The sequence below is a fragment of the Protopterus annectens genome, chromosome 2.part2 (genome assembly GCF_019279795.1).
Source record: "Protopterus annectens isolate FY-2018-M chromosome 2.part2, PAN1.0, whole genome shotgun sequence".
Lineage (NCBI taxonomy): Eukaryota > Metazoa > Chordata > Ceratodontiformes > Protopteridae > Protopterus > Protopterus annectens.
The window spans coordinates 608,146,840-608,160,273 of record NC_056730.1 but is presented as its reverse complement, the minus strand read 5'-3'; positions in this window follow the sequence as shown (position 1 = coordinate 608,160,273).

Here is a 13,434-nt window from a genome sequence, read left to right as displayed (position 1 = left end):
CCAGTTCTACTGGAAACAGCCTTGGCCAAGCTATTCCAAGCTTCAGCCTTATACTGAGACCCAGTATAATCCCTTGCAGCAGCCTGTGGCTGTAGTGCTTGACGAGGAATACCACAAAAATCCTAAACTCCTCAGCACCCCACCTTTGTGCTCTAAATGGAGTATGATCCTCACCTTTGCTAGCCATGTCTGCAGAAGTCTAGCTAGAACTGTGTGTCTGAATTGTTGCCCAATTGAGATCTCATGTGTAACAGTCTTTGTGCAAAGGTTCACAGCCTTGCCAGCTGCAGTTGTCCAACTGACAGTACAAAAATGTCTTTGCAGACACATTGGCAGTGGTTATATCAAACAGAAGGAAAATGTGAAATATAGCAATGAGATTTGACCATGTACGATGCTCAACCTGTTGACAAATATCCCAGTGTTAAACAGTGAAATGCTTCATGGTGTTTGTTCTAATCATTCTTGGTTGGAGGAAAATTGTATGACTTGTGACATTTTGGGCTGTTGAGACTTGCACACTAGTAAAATTAAATAGTATCACATAGGAATCGAATCCATGAGAAAAAGAAGGATAAAATGCTAATATTTGCTTATTAACTGTCAGTGTCACAGAATAACTTCCTTTTTAGATGGTAATTAGAGATATACTAATTTCAGAATTAATGGAGGTATATTTAATATATGCCTGTATGTGTGTGACTTTAAGCATTCATGGGACTGTATTTCTATGTAAAAGCCATTATGTGTGTTGTAAATACATTTCAGATGCATGCAGTTGCATGATCTTAGTAATACATGTTGAGTTATGTTCCACACATACTTCACAGCACATACTATCACAAAAACATATTTATGATATGTGATAATTAATAATAATTACAATAAAACTAGTTTGCATATCATACTTGTGCAAATGCATTTAAAATTAGCTGTCATCACTGTCATGGTTAACATAATTAACACACAGTATACTGGACTACTATAGGAAACATCAATGACAAAACCGTTGCAAAAATCATATTTATGATACTCATTTGTATTTAGTGTTACAGTCCTTCTCAAAAGTTTGTGACAAACTCCCCTCAGTAATATTGTCTGCAAACTAGATTTCTCTAAATTCAGTTCTCTTACACATTTTTTCACAGACATAGGCTGCTAAAAAGCTACATTTTCCTCACTTAGTACTGTCCAGCATGTTGACAGTAGTTCAACAGCTCCGGGCTTGTTTGGGCTACAGAAGGCAGTCCAAATGATTTTTTTCAGTTTTGTCTTCAGTCATGAACTGGCAAATGGAAAAGCCAAAAAAGAAACAAATATATAAAACTGTAAGGAGAAAAAATATATGTTAATAATACCTTGAACATTCGTTTCTCACATCCGTGCTTGCATTTATGTTACGCATCATCAGCAATTCAGGTAATGGTAAATATTCAGAAAAGGGACACACAGAAAATTAAATAATCGCTTTTGTGACACACCACATACACATCATGCACATATAGTTTGAAAGAGAAATTTATTACTGTAATGAGTAATAATTACACTATATGAATAAGTACTCTATAATATATTCTACATATTTTCACATTCAGCCTGTTAGTAAATTTCTTTTCTTATGTTCTTACACTTTAGAAACTATATTTTTTGACATCGTGCACATTCAAATGCTACTATTCACAAGCAGAATAGTTCAGTTTCCTAAACACACACAAAAAAACACTGTTAACACCAATTCACAAGGGCTATGGGTAACATATTCAGCATTTATCACATGCACATAGGATGTTTAATTCATATCTCAAAATGTGTGTTAATACTTCAACCAATACAAGAAGCAAAATTATCTTTCCTAATGACTTGAACCCCCAGCATCTGTTTTTGTTCCCAACTCACTGTGTTGACAGTTTGTTCTATAGTTGCCTGACAGTTTCTTTTACCTGTCAGTACTATCCAGAGTAGTAATAATAGCACAATAGTGCTAGGCTTTATTTGCACTGCTGAAGACAGCCCAAATTTAATTTTTAATTTCTGTCTTCAGATGTGAACTGTGGTTATGTACTGCTGAGCAGAGTGCAAATGGGAAAGGCAAATAATTAAAAAAATAGAAATAAATTAATTAAAGGAGGATATAACTAGCAATGAACTGAGCACTTGCAATATTAACATGAAACATTCATCCTTTTCAGATCTGGTTGCCACATCACAAGTAACATTTGCATAACATATCATCAGGCTTTCATGTAATGGCAATTGTTCAGTAAGGGGACACATAAAATTACAGGAGCTTATTCTTGACACAGTGTATGCAATTAATAATGGCATAAAAGTTTAAAATAAATTGTTATGTTGACTAATTTTGACTTATGGATAATTAATCCAGCATATATGACACATATGTCCACATTCCTCATGTTACTGTTTTTGTGTCATCATACTTAAACTGTCTTACGTTACATCATCCATAGCACATACTGTTATCAATAATGAGGAGAGTTGGGTTTCCAACAATAACACATTTGTAACAGCAGCTCACGTGGACTATAGGTAAGATTTTTTTTAATTTGTCACACAGACTATAGCCTGGTCATTTTTCATATAACATTGGGAGATAATATTCATTCTAAACCCAATAAAAAACTTATCTGTAATCTGGATTATAACCATGCATTTTATGTCCTCATTCTCTAAGGTCACTTCAGTTATACTTCATGCCACATGAATAGGTAGCTGACAGCTGGAGTTTCCTCACTCAGTATTGTCCAGGGTGTTGATGGAAGCACATTGGTGCCAGTCTCAATTGCACTAATGATGGCAATCCAATTATATTTGTGATTTTCTTACCTTAGGAAGTGAGCTACAGTTCATTGATAGTGACCACTGTCAGTTAATAGTGCACATTGCCAAACTGCATCAAAAAGATGAAGAGAAAATATTTAAAAAGGCAGAAGTATTCGCAATGTACCTTTCTGATGTTTCTTCAACTTTGTTGTCTTGTAACATGAACATATGCTCATTGGCATCACTACATTCACACAAATGGCACCATCTCTTGATTTGAACCATCAAACCAAAGCATTAACTCTACACATTTAGGATTATTTTCACTATTTGCCACAGAGACATACATTCATTGGGGAGAACAAAAAGCAGATAATATATACTCAGGATATGATATTGTATCAAATGACATTAAAGGTACAACATACCCAAGTTCTCAAAGTTGTCTTTTGGAATATGCCAGTAGATGTGTGGATGAATAGGATATTGGCAAACGTAAATCAAATATTTCTTCTCAAAATATTAAACAAATATCTGCAACACTGCAGTTGTTTTGTTTTCTTTCTTTTGTGAGCATCATTCTCTAATCTGTGCTTTTCTAACATGAATGCAATTCCATTTACATTACTTTTGATATCTGTTTCAGTAAGTAATGTACTTCATTAGAATTGCAGAAAAACTTTACTCAGACTCACAGCAGTGTGTTTATAAGCACTTTATGAACATGCTTTATGAATGTTTTTCTCCTAAGTCAGTCAATGTAATCCCTAACTTTTCATTAAGTCTCTTCTCCCTGGCATACCCTTGATAGCTGTACATCATAGAGGAAAGAGTGTGAAACACTGGTTATTCATGAAGTCATTCTATTCTTTCACACCTACAAGTTCTTAGCATGTAACACTTCTCAATATTCATCCTTGCAGTGCTAGGGCATGTGCACACTATAGTGTAGGTCATAACACCATGTTTACCTGCTCCACAGTTAGTGTATATTGTGGAATTCATGAACATTAATGAGTTCACACCTGATTTGCATATGCTGAATCTGCACTATATAAAGCTAATTATGTTAGTAGTAGGGGAGACTGTCGGGATCCAGAGGGCTTAATGCTGCTATTTGACTTGCAAAATTTTTTCTACTTTAACAACTGAATTGCTGTAAAGGTATGTTGGCTGTTTTTCACAATGTGATTTATTTTTACCTTACTGATAGATTATATTACACAATTCCCATTAGTTTTCTGTCTACATTGTTTGTCCATTGTGGTTGGCATAACTGTGCATATCAGTTATTTCTTTGAATTAAAACATGCTTGCAAGTAAAAATGATTTGCCGTTATATTAACTTTTCTCTGGGAACATAAAAAGTTATTGCACAAAAGTGGTGCATCACTTATTAGCAATGTCAGAGATTTTACATTTGTAGCCCAACAAATGTGTTCAGCCTGTGATATATATATATATATATATATATATATATATATATATATATATATATATATATATATATATATATATCTGCATGGAGTTCCAAAGAATTTTTTAACCATTTTTAATTGAAAAGTTTAAATTCTTTAGGTTAATGCTGCTGTGCTTTACACAGTTATGCAACTGTTGTAATCTTTACAGATTTTTAACATTCTTTTCATTTTTTTCTTCGAGGGGAGGGGGGTCTGTATTAACTGTATCTATTCATATGGAGCTTGAAATTTTAAATTAGTTTGAACGTGATGGCTGAATACATTCATACATATTTCTTTTGTTAACAATCACTTGCTGCTTAATTTCCTTTTCTTTATTTATTATGTTTCATCTCATACAGGGCTATGTTGCCCAAGACATCTGTATCCCATAAAACATCATAAACTGATGTGTAGAAGGAAGTTATTATCCAGGCACTAGAGCACTAGAGTGGCATGGCTCATTTCTCTTACACAGAGGCAGAGGTGACAAGTTCACCTGTGACCATATTTGGGGGCAGGTGGTCAATGATGTCAGCGTGGTCAGAGGACATGAATATAATAATCAAAAATCAGACATCAGGCCAGTGATATGATAACAAACACCAAGAGTAGGGTGGCTGCTAATTTCCATGAATGGATGATACTGATCCACCACTAACTGAGACAGAGGAGTTTCTGTCCACTGTCACAGATCAAAACAGGACAGCAGGGAGATAATCATTGATGTCGATGCTGAGGTTGACATGTAAGACAATACAATTGTGTCTACTTCTGAACTTCCACAATGTAATATAATTAAAACATAATTTCTGTGGATATATATATATATATATATATATATATATATATATATATATATATAGATACACACACACACACACACACACACACACACACACACACACACACACACACACACACAGAGTGAGTGAGAAGGGTTTTAGAGAAGAGACATTGACATAGAGAGAAGGATTGGGGGATGAAACTGGACAATGGACTTTTGTATCAGATGTTTATTATTCGGCAGATATAAAGTGTTGCCACATCTTGTATCATTTGCATTGCGATGCTTATTATTCATGTTTCTTCTTCCTTTCATATCTGTAGGCACATCTGGTTCTAATTTTGCATGACCACATACACATGGTACGTATACCATTTTATTGTTATTTCTGCACATAAAGATAATTTATGTATACACGAATGCCCTTTTTGCTTTGCATTAGCATCTATTATTGTTTAAAATATGGCTTGCATAAAGTTTCTGTTAGATATGTCTATAGCTATATTTATATCTACAGAGTAAGTGAGAAAAGTAGTGAGGGAGATGAGACACTGAGAGAAGGATGGGAAAATGAAACTGGACAGTAAACATTTGTAACAGATGTTTTTTATTCTGCAGATGTAAAAGGATTGTTTTCTGGTTCTTGTGTCATTTGAATTGTGGTGCTTATCATCTGTGTTTCATCTCCCTTTCTTATCTATAGGGACATCTGATTCTGATTTTGCATGACCACATACATATGGTAAGTACACCTCGTTTTATTATTACTTTACATAAAGCAGATTTAGGTAAATATGAAAGTCCCTTTTGCATTGCATTTTCATCTATTATTGTTTAAAATACATATTACATAATGTAAGTTTGATCATTTTTTATTATATTTCCCTTTTTGTTATGTTGATTACTTGTTATAATAGGTAATCTTGGCACTGTGGAACTCCTACCTCTTGATGTTAGAGCATTGGTAACCTCTGATGATGATGGTGGTGATGAAGAGACAAAGTCTGGGGGTGCAGAGGGTCAATCTGACACTGAGGTTATGGCTTCAATTGCCCATATTTCACACACACTCAGTTTGCCTACACCCACCTGTATCATAGATCCCTCAGACACAGGGCAGTTCAAAGGTGACACAGTTGTTCAGGGGAGTGTGGTCACTCCAGTTGCAGAGCTGGCTGAGCCTTCCTGTAGCCATGGTGAGGGTGAAGTGCCATACAGGAGGACTGGTAGAGGTGTTCAGACAAGTCCTGCTGTCCATCCTCCTTCTGATGTTGGTGTTTCAGTATGTGCCACACAGCATATGTGTAGGGCCTTCATGTAGGCACAGGCATGTTCCACCAGGGCCACAGAAGAGATAACATGAATACTAAATGTTGTGCATTCCAACATGTTGGACTCCTTTAGCCATGTGGGTGATTCCTCGAACAGGATGAATGATGCAAAATATCAGGCAGTGTCTGTAATGGAATGTCTGCCAAGAGAGGGTTGACATCCCCATGGCTGGAGAGCTGCTACATCATCAGGTGTTTGCTGATGTGGCCATGACAGATCCTGCTCATATAGTGTCACTGTTTCAACTGCTCCATAAGTGATTTAGGTGTCCAAACCCAGACATGGTAGGCCACATGGTTATGGTTATGGTTATGGACATAGCCATGATGAGAGCTCATCCAGCAGACATTGATCACATTCAGGTAACACTACAGCTTCTAGCCAGGGTTCATGAAACTAGCAGTGCAACTCATGAACCCTGGCTAGGGGGTGTTGACTCTGAGCTGACTACTCTACCATGCATGGCTCATACCTGTACACATGCTAGGATGTAGTATTCCCACAGTGCTTGATTGTGTTTATGCAGACACACACACACACACACACACACACACACACACATACACACACACACACACACACACACACACACACACAAGTTATATAAAAGCAACTGTTGAATGAAGTAAATCTCTTGCTACTGGCCCTGACAATTATATACTTACTGAATAAATTGTTTGCTACTCATGGAAAATTGCAAATTGGGTGCAATCATTGAGTCCCCCAACGTTGTTAACATATTACAGGAGGGGCTAACATCGACAAATGACTGGTGCCAAAGCCACAGTCTAAAGCTAAATGCAAAAAGAGTGCATTATTATCATCCCTCCTTCCCTGTTCACTGGATAGGGGGTTTATTTCTATGTGTATGCAATCTATGGCTCTGAAGACTTCAGGCAAGTGTGCTATTGCATACAAATCTTCTCTGGTTCTTGTTCTGTCCTGTGGGGGTATGTGGGAAACAGATCTGATCTCTTGCTTGTTACAGGATTGCATTTAGAAACTGATATAAGATTCTAGAATCTGAGTCATGTAATACCCCTAATATATCCCCTTTTGTTTTTGGAAAGTTACTATATGTAATGCTATGTATTTGTTTCCACCGGAATGGGTTTTCTATGATTTACTCAGAGCCTCAGGTGAGGACAGCAGAGGTTGCATATTTCCTCTAGTGTTTCTCTGTCCACCCTGTATTACTCTACAAATTCTGCAATATGCAGCCCATGATAAGTCAAGCAGGATCTAAACACCCTTCTCCTTCTTGGACGAGGTCTGGTAGCAGCAGCAACAACAGCAGCACCTTGAAGTAAAGCCTGTTGCACATAGATTCATAGGTTCATAGGTAGGTACTAGGCTATCGCCCCAAGGGCCTAAGTAAACCTAGCCAACAAGGTTCCCTGGCTTACGCCACCCAAGAAAGTTAGTTTCCTGTGCCCCTGTTGAGCAAAGCCACAGAAGTGATCCCTGGGGTGTATTTCCTATTTCCCATCCACTCATCCAGATTTTTCTTGAAGAGTGCTAATGAGGAACTTTGCTTGACATAGATGGGTAGCCTGTTCCAGAGTATGGGAAGTCTCTGGGACAGGAATCTATCTCTCCAGCATGTCCTGTTTATTGTGGTGACAAGGTTTAGGACCCTAGAGCATGTAGCTCAGATGGATTGGGATTTCTTTAGGTGTAGCATGTCCAACCACTCTGGGTTTAACATAGCTTTATATGTTAGGCAGAGATCTCCTCGGAGTAGGCAATATGCTACAGAGTAAAGCTGGAGTTTTTTAAGATGGTCAGTGTAGGGCATCTGTTTGAGGCCAGTAATCCTCTTTGTGAGGTACTTCTGTGGCCTCTTCAGCTGCTGCAGATGTTTTGTGAGGTACATTCCAAAAGGGGCATTGTACTCTATAATGGGTCTAATGAGTGCAGAATATAGGGGAACAATTACCTCTTTTTTCCTGGATGAGAACCCTTTTGTGATGAGGTGTGATTTCCTGACTACTGTGGTCATATGATTATCAAAGGAGAGACTACTGTCCAGCTGGGTCCAAAGGTCTCTTATCACACATTCGTTGTTAAGTAGACTGATGTTTATGTGGTAGTTCATAGGTACAGAGTTTTTACCAAAGGAGATGACAATGCACTTTTTGGCATTGAGCTTGAGGCCATGGCTCTGATACCAGGCATCTGTCTCAGTGAGGCCCTTCTGTAGGATGCCCACATCATTTGGGGACTCTGCTATGGCTCTTAGTTTGCAGTCATCTGTGAACTTCGTGAGCCAGAGGCCTTCTGTGTTAGCCTGTGCTTCAAAGAAGTAGATACCAAACAGGAGAGGACCCAGGACTGAACCCTGTGGTACTCCACTTGTCACTGGTTTGAAGTCAGATTTGGAGTCTTCAACTTTTACAGTGTGGGTTCTGTCAGTGAGCCAGTTGGCAACCCATCTTGTGATGTAGGGATTTATACCTAGTTTAGCGAGTTTAGCTATAATTCCAGAATGGGGGATGGTGTTGAAAGCCTTGGCGAGGTCAAGATAGGCTGTGTGAACCACCTTACCCTCGTCTACAGCTTTGGTGACTGCCTCAAAGAAGTCGATCAGGTTCAGAAGGCATGAACTGCCTTTCACAAACCCGAACTGGGTGGGGTCCAGAGTTTGGTGGTTACCAGTGTCTTTGTTTATGAGTTCCATGATGATACATTCCATGGCCTTGCAGACCAGGCTTGTCAGGCTAATAGGGCGATATTTCCCAGGATCAGTGGTGGCTCCCCCTTTGTGGAGTGGGATAACTGTTGCTGTGCACCATTCAGTGGGCACAAAGCCTGACGTGAGACTATGATTGAACATGGTGCTTAGGTGAGGAGCCAGTTCATTCTGAAGTTCATGTAAAATACAGGCTGGGATGTAGTCCAGTACCATGGATGCTGTGTTTTTGGTTTTAGAGAATGCAGCTTTTACCTGCATAGATGTGATTACAGGGACACTGCATTCTTTCTGTATAGGTATGGGCCCTTTAGGGGGTGAGAGGGGGGTAAAGTTAGCACTGAACCTATCTGCCAGGATGTTGGCAATATCAGTTGATTCTGTAATTTTCGTGCCATTGTGCTGTAACTCAGAGCAGATCTGGGTGTTGCCATTGAGATTCTTGACATAGCTATAGAATGCTTTGTGGTTGCCCTTAGAATCAGTGGCAATTTTGTTTTCATAGCCAGCTTTGGAGGATCTTATAAGAGATCTCAGCTTCTTACTAAGGTTGACCGGGGAGCTCCTCCACTCATGGGATTTTACTCTCTTTTGCAACAGTTTCTTTCTTCTGTTGTAGAGTTTGTTTATGGCAGGGGACCACCAAATTGGCTTTGTTTTTTTGGAGGATAGTGTCTTGGTTCTGTTTGGGATAGCACGATCCATGCACTTGTGTAAGTGCTTATAGAGTGCATTTGTGTAGGATTCAGCAGTTGTGACTGTATTGTCCATCTGTATGGGTGTCAAGACGTTCACCACTTCTGTTTAAGAAGCATGAAGTTGGCTTTGGAGAAATTTTTTACCGTGGTTTCCTTAATGGTGGGTGGGGGCAGGATGTGGATATCTAGGGTGATTAGCTTATGGTCGGATCTGACCAAGGAGGAGTTGATTTCAGGTGAGGAACACCAGTCATTCATGTTGGTAATGACTAGGTCTAGGATATTGTTGCCCCTGGTGGGGGGTGTGTGGATAAGTTGATCCATGGCATTGGAATTTATGAATTCCAGAAAGTGTTGAGCTAAGGAGTTGGTACATGATAAGTTTTCCCAGTTAATGGTGGGGTAGTTGAAATCACCCATTATTAGGGTATTTGGTTGAACCCTAATATTTTCCTGTATATCAATAAAAGAGGAGTGGGAATACTGGGGCATGGTGGGGGATCTGTAGCAAGCTACAATTTGGATTGCAGTTTTACCCAGAATTAGTTGCACTTGGATAACCTCGGATGCATTATGCTGCATAACTAGCCTGGAGGTGTGGATATCCTTAATGGATAAGGACACACCTCTGCCTTTGGTATTCTGGTACAGGTTAGATGGCTGAAAAGTGTGGCATGAGTTATAGCCTGGTAATGCACGGGTGCTCTCTAGAGCCTTGAACCAGATCTCAGTCACTGCACAGATATCAATGTTTTCTGATGGCAGAAGATACCCCTAGCATTTTTTTCTAAGTGTAATCATGCCTGCTTTTGAAAGAGTTTTGAATTTCATAGCAAAAGAGAACATAGTTTACACCCTCACTTTATATGTTCATGAATAGCTCTGCCATGTTGCATTGCTTAAATAGCATGTAATTTGGCTACTTATGCCTTCATTAGCACATTCTGCTGCTTTACCTTGGTTTGAGGCTCAGCACTAAGTACAAAGCTGTTTAATGAATTTCAGATAGCAAGCTAGCAGTGCTAAGTACAGGCATTCATGAATCTGGACCTACATTCTTCAAAAAGAACTACTTTCACTCTATAATTTCCTTCTGACTGGAAATGGTAGTCTAAATCCAGTAGACTATCCTTTTATATAATTTTTATTGCATTACTGGAAATACCCTATATCTGCTTTATACAAGTCTCATACATTTATATAGCTATGAAAGGCTGGATATTATGGTTACCATCTTACATGGGGCAGTCCTTATTTGGGAATCGTGTCCTACAAAAACATGAAAAATGGCAAATGTCCAGAAATTTTAGGACAAAAAATATTTTCCATGCTTTCTTGAATACTTGCATAAAAACAATTATTTTAAATCTGAAACACTTTAATGTTAAAAGAAACACTCAAAATTAATTAAATTCTAAAACAGCAAGCCTGCATTCCAGCAAAACAAGTGAAGTCCAGACCTTTGTATTGATTGTGGGTATGTTTTTTCCTGTAAAATACTATGTCTGTATGAAAATGTCTATTGATCCTTTCTTAGCCATGACTCAAGCTCAAACAACAGATAGCATACAGATTTAAGTGGACATGTGGTTGTACAAACATTGCAAAATAAAGAAAGCAATTATTGCCATGAAGGAAAATCTTCATTTTAAATTGCATTTCTCATTTAAAAATTGCCTGAGTCACTGCAAGAAGATAGGAAATATGCTGTTGGCACTTAACTTTTCAAGGCCTATGAGGACACTGAGCTAAAAGCATCCCTCTAAAGGGCATGAGATGCAACTTTTCTAGGCCCTTCTCTAGAAGTACTGTAAAGAAAAGTCTTACCACGAACCTCATGAATAGCTATACCAAAATTTTAACAGTAAATTGAAGGTGAGAGACTGAGCCAGTAATACAGAAGGTGCAGAAAGGAAATGTATAAATTACTGGTATGTGCTGTTGATGATGGTAGTATTTAGCTCTTTGTGGCCACAGAAAGGTGACATGATTAAAAAAACACCAGCACTTGGAACAGTTAGTAAACATGAATATATATATATATATATATATATATATATATATATGCGTACATATATATATATAGATATATATATATATATATATATATATATATATATATATATATATATATATATATATATATACTAATAAGTTATAACAATAGTGTAAATGCATATTACAAGAGTAATAAATGTCAGTAAACAAATATAACTGCATAAGATAATAAAGGCTGAAGAGTAAAATATATGCATGTGGCCCAATGTCCTATTTATTCAGATCTGCTTGAAGGACAAACCAACACCCCATCCAGTACTCTTTGATTTAGGAGGCTGACAGCCCTGTGTGGTCATTCGCTGACCTGCTCCAGTTTGCTAAGTATGTATGCAGCTCTCCTAGTATAATGCCAAGTGATGCAGCATTCTGGCACACAGCTGTAGTCTCTAGGTATTTCACCTGTACAGCTACAGCACTGTTAGGTATTGTCATTGATGGACTAGTCAGTTGTTTAAAGTTAGACACAACATCTTCAGGCAGACTTAGGTGAGGTGCCAGTTCATTTTGTAGTTCAAGTAGTACACAGCTCAGGATATCATCTGGTCCCATGGATGCTGTATTCTTAGCTTTGGAGAGTGCGTTTTTTTACCTGCGTGGCCATTATTACTGGAATTTGGCAATCTTCCAGTATTGAGATGGGCCATTTAGGGGGTGAGAGGGGGTGAAGTTGACAATGAATCGATCTGCCAGGATATTGGTAATATCCTTGGGATCAGTATATTTAATGCCATTCTGTTGTAGCTCAGAGCAGATCTGAGCATTGCCATTTAGTTTCTTGACATAGTTATAGAATGCCTTGTGGTTTTCTTTGGAATCTTTCACAATTTTATTTTTGTAACTAGCTTTGGAGGATTTTATGAGGGATCTCAGCTTCTTACTGAGGCTGGTAAGGGAGTTTTTTGCATCCTGGGATTTTCCTCTTTTCTGAAACAGTTTTTTCCTTTTGTTGTAAAGTTTGTTTATGGCAGGGGACCACCAGATTGGCTTCCTTTTTTTGGAGGAGAGTACCTTGCTTCTATTTGGGATGGCACAATTCATGCATGAGTGGATGTGCTCATACTGTGCCTTAGTGTAGGACTCAGCAGTCAAACGTTCAGTTCCCATCTGCATGGGTGTCATGAAGTTTGTAACTTCTGACTTTAGCATGATGTTGGCCTTGGAGAAGTTTTTTATGGAGGTTTCCTTACTGGGGGATGGGGGTGGGATGTGGATGTTAAGGGTGATTAGCTTATCGTCTGACCTAACCAACGAGGGGGTGAGTGGAGCATTGATTTCCCATGTTGGTAATGACCAGGTCTAGGATATTGGAGCCCCTGGTGGGACTATGAATTAGTTGATCCAGGGCATTGGAATTTATGAATTCCAAGAAACGTTGGGCAGAGGTGTTGGTGCACGAGTAGTTTTCCCAGTTAATGGCAGGGTAGTTGAAGTCACCCAGTATTAGGGTGTTTGGTTATATATTAATATTTTCCAATATGTTTAGAAAGGTGTAGTGAGAATCTTGGGGCATGGTAGGGGATCTGTAGTAAGCTACAATTTGGATTGCAGTCTTACCTAGTGTTAGTTGCACCTGGAGAAATTCAGACGCATTGTGTTGGGCAACTAACCTGGTGGCGTGAATATCCT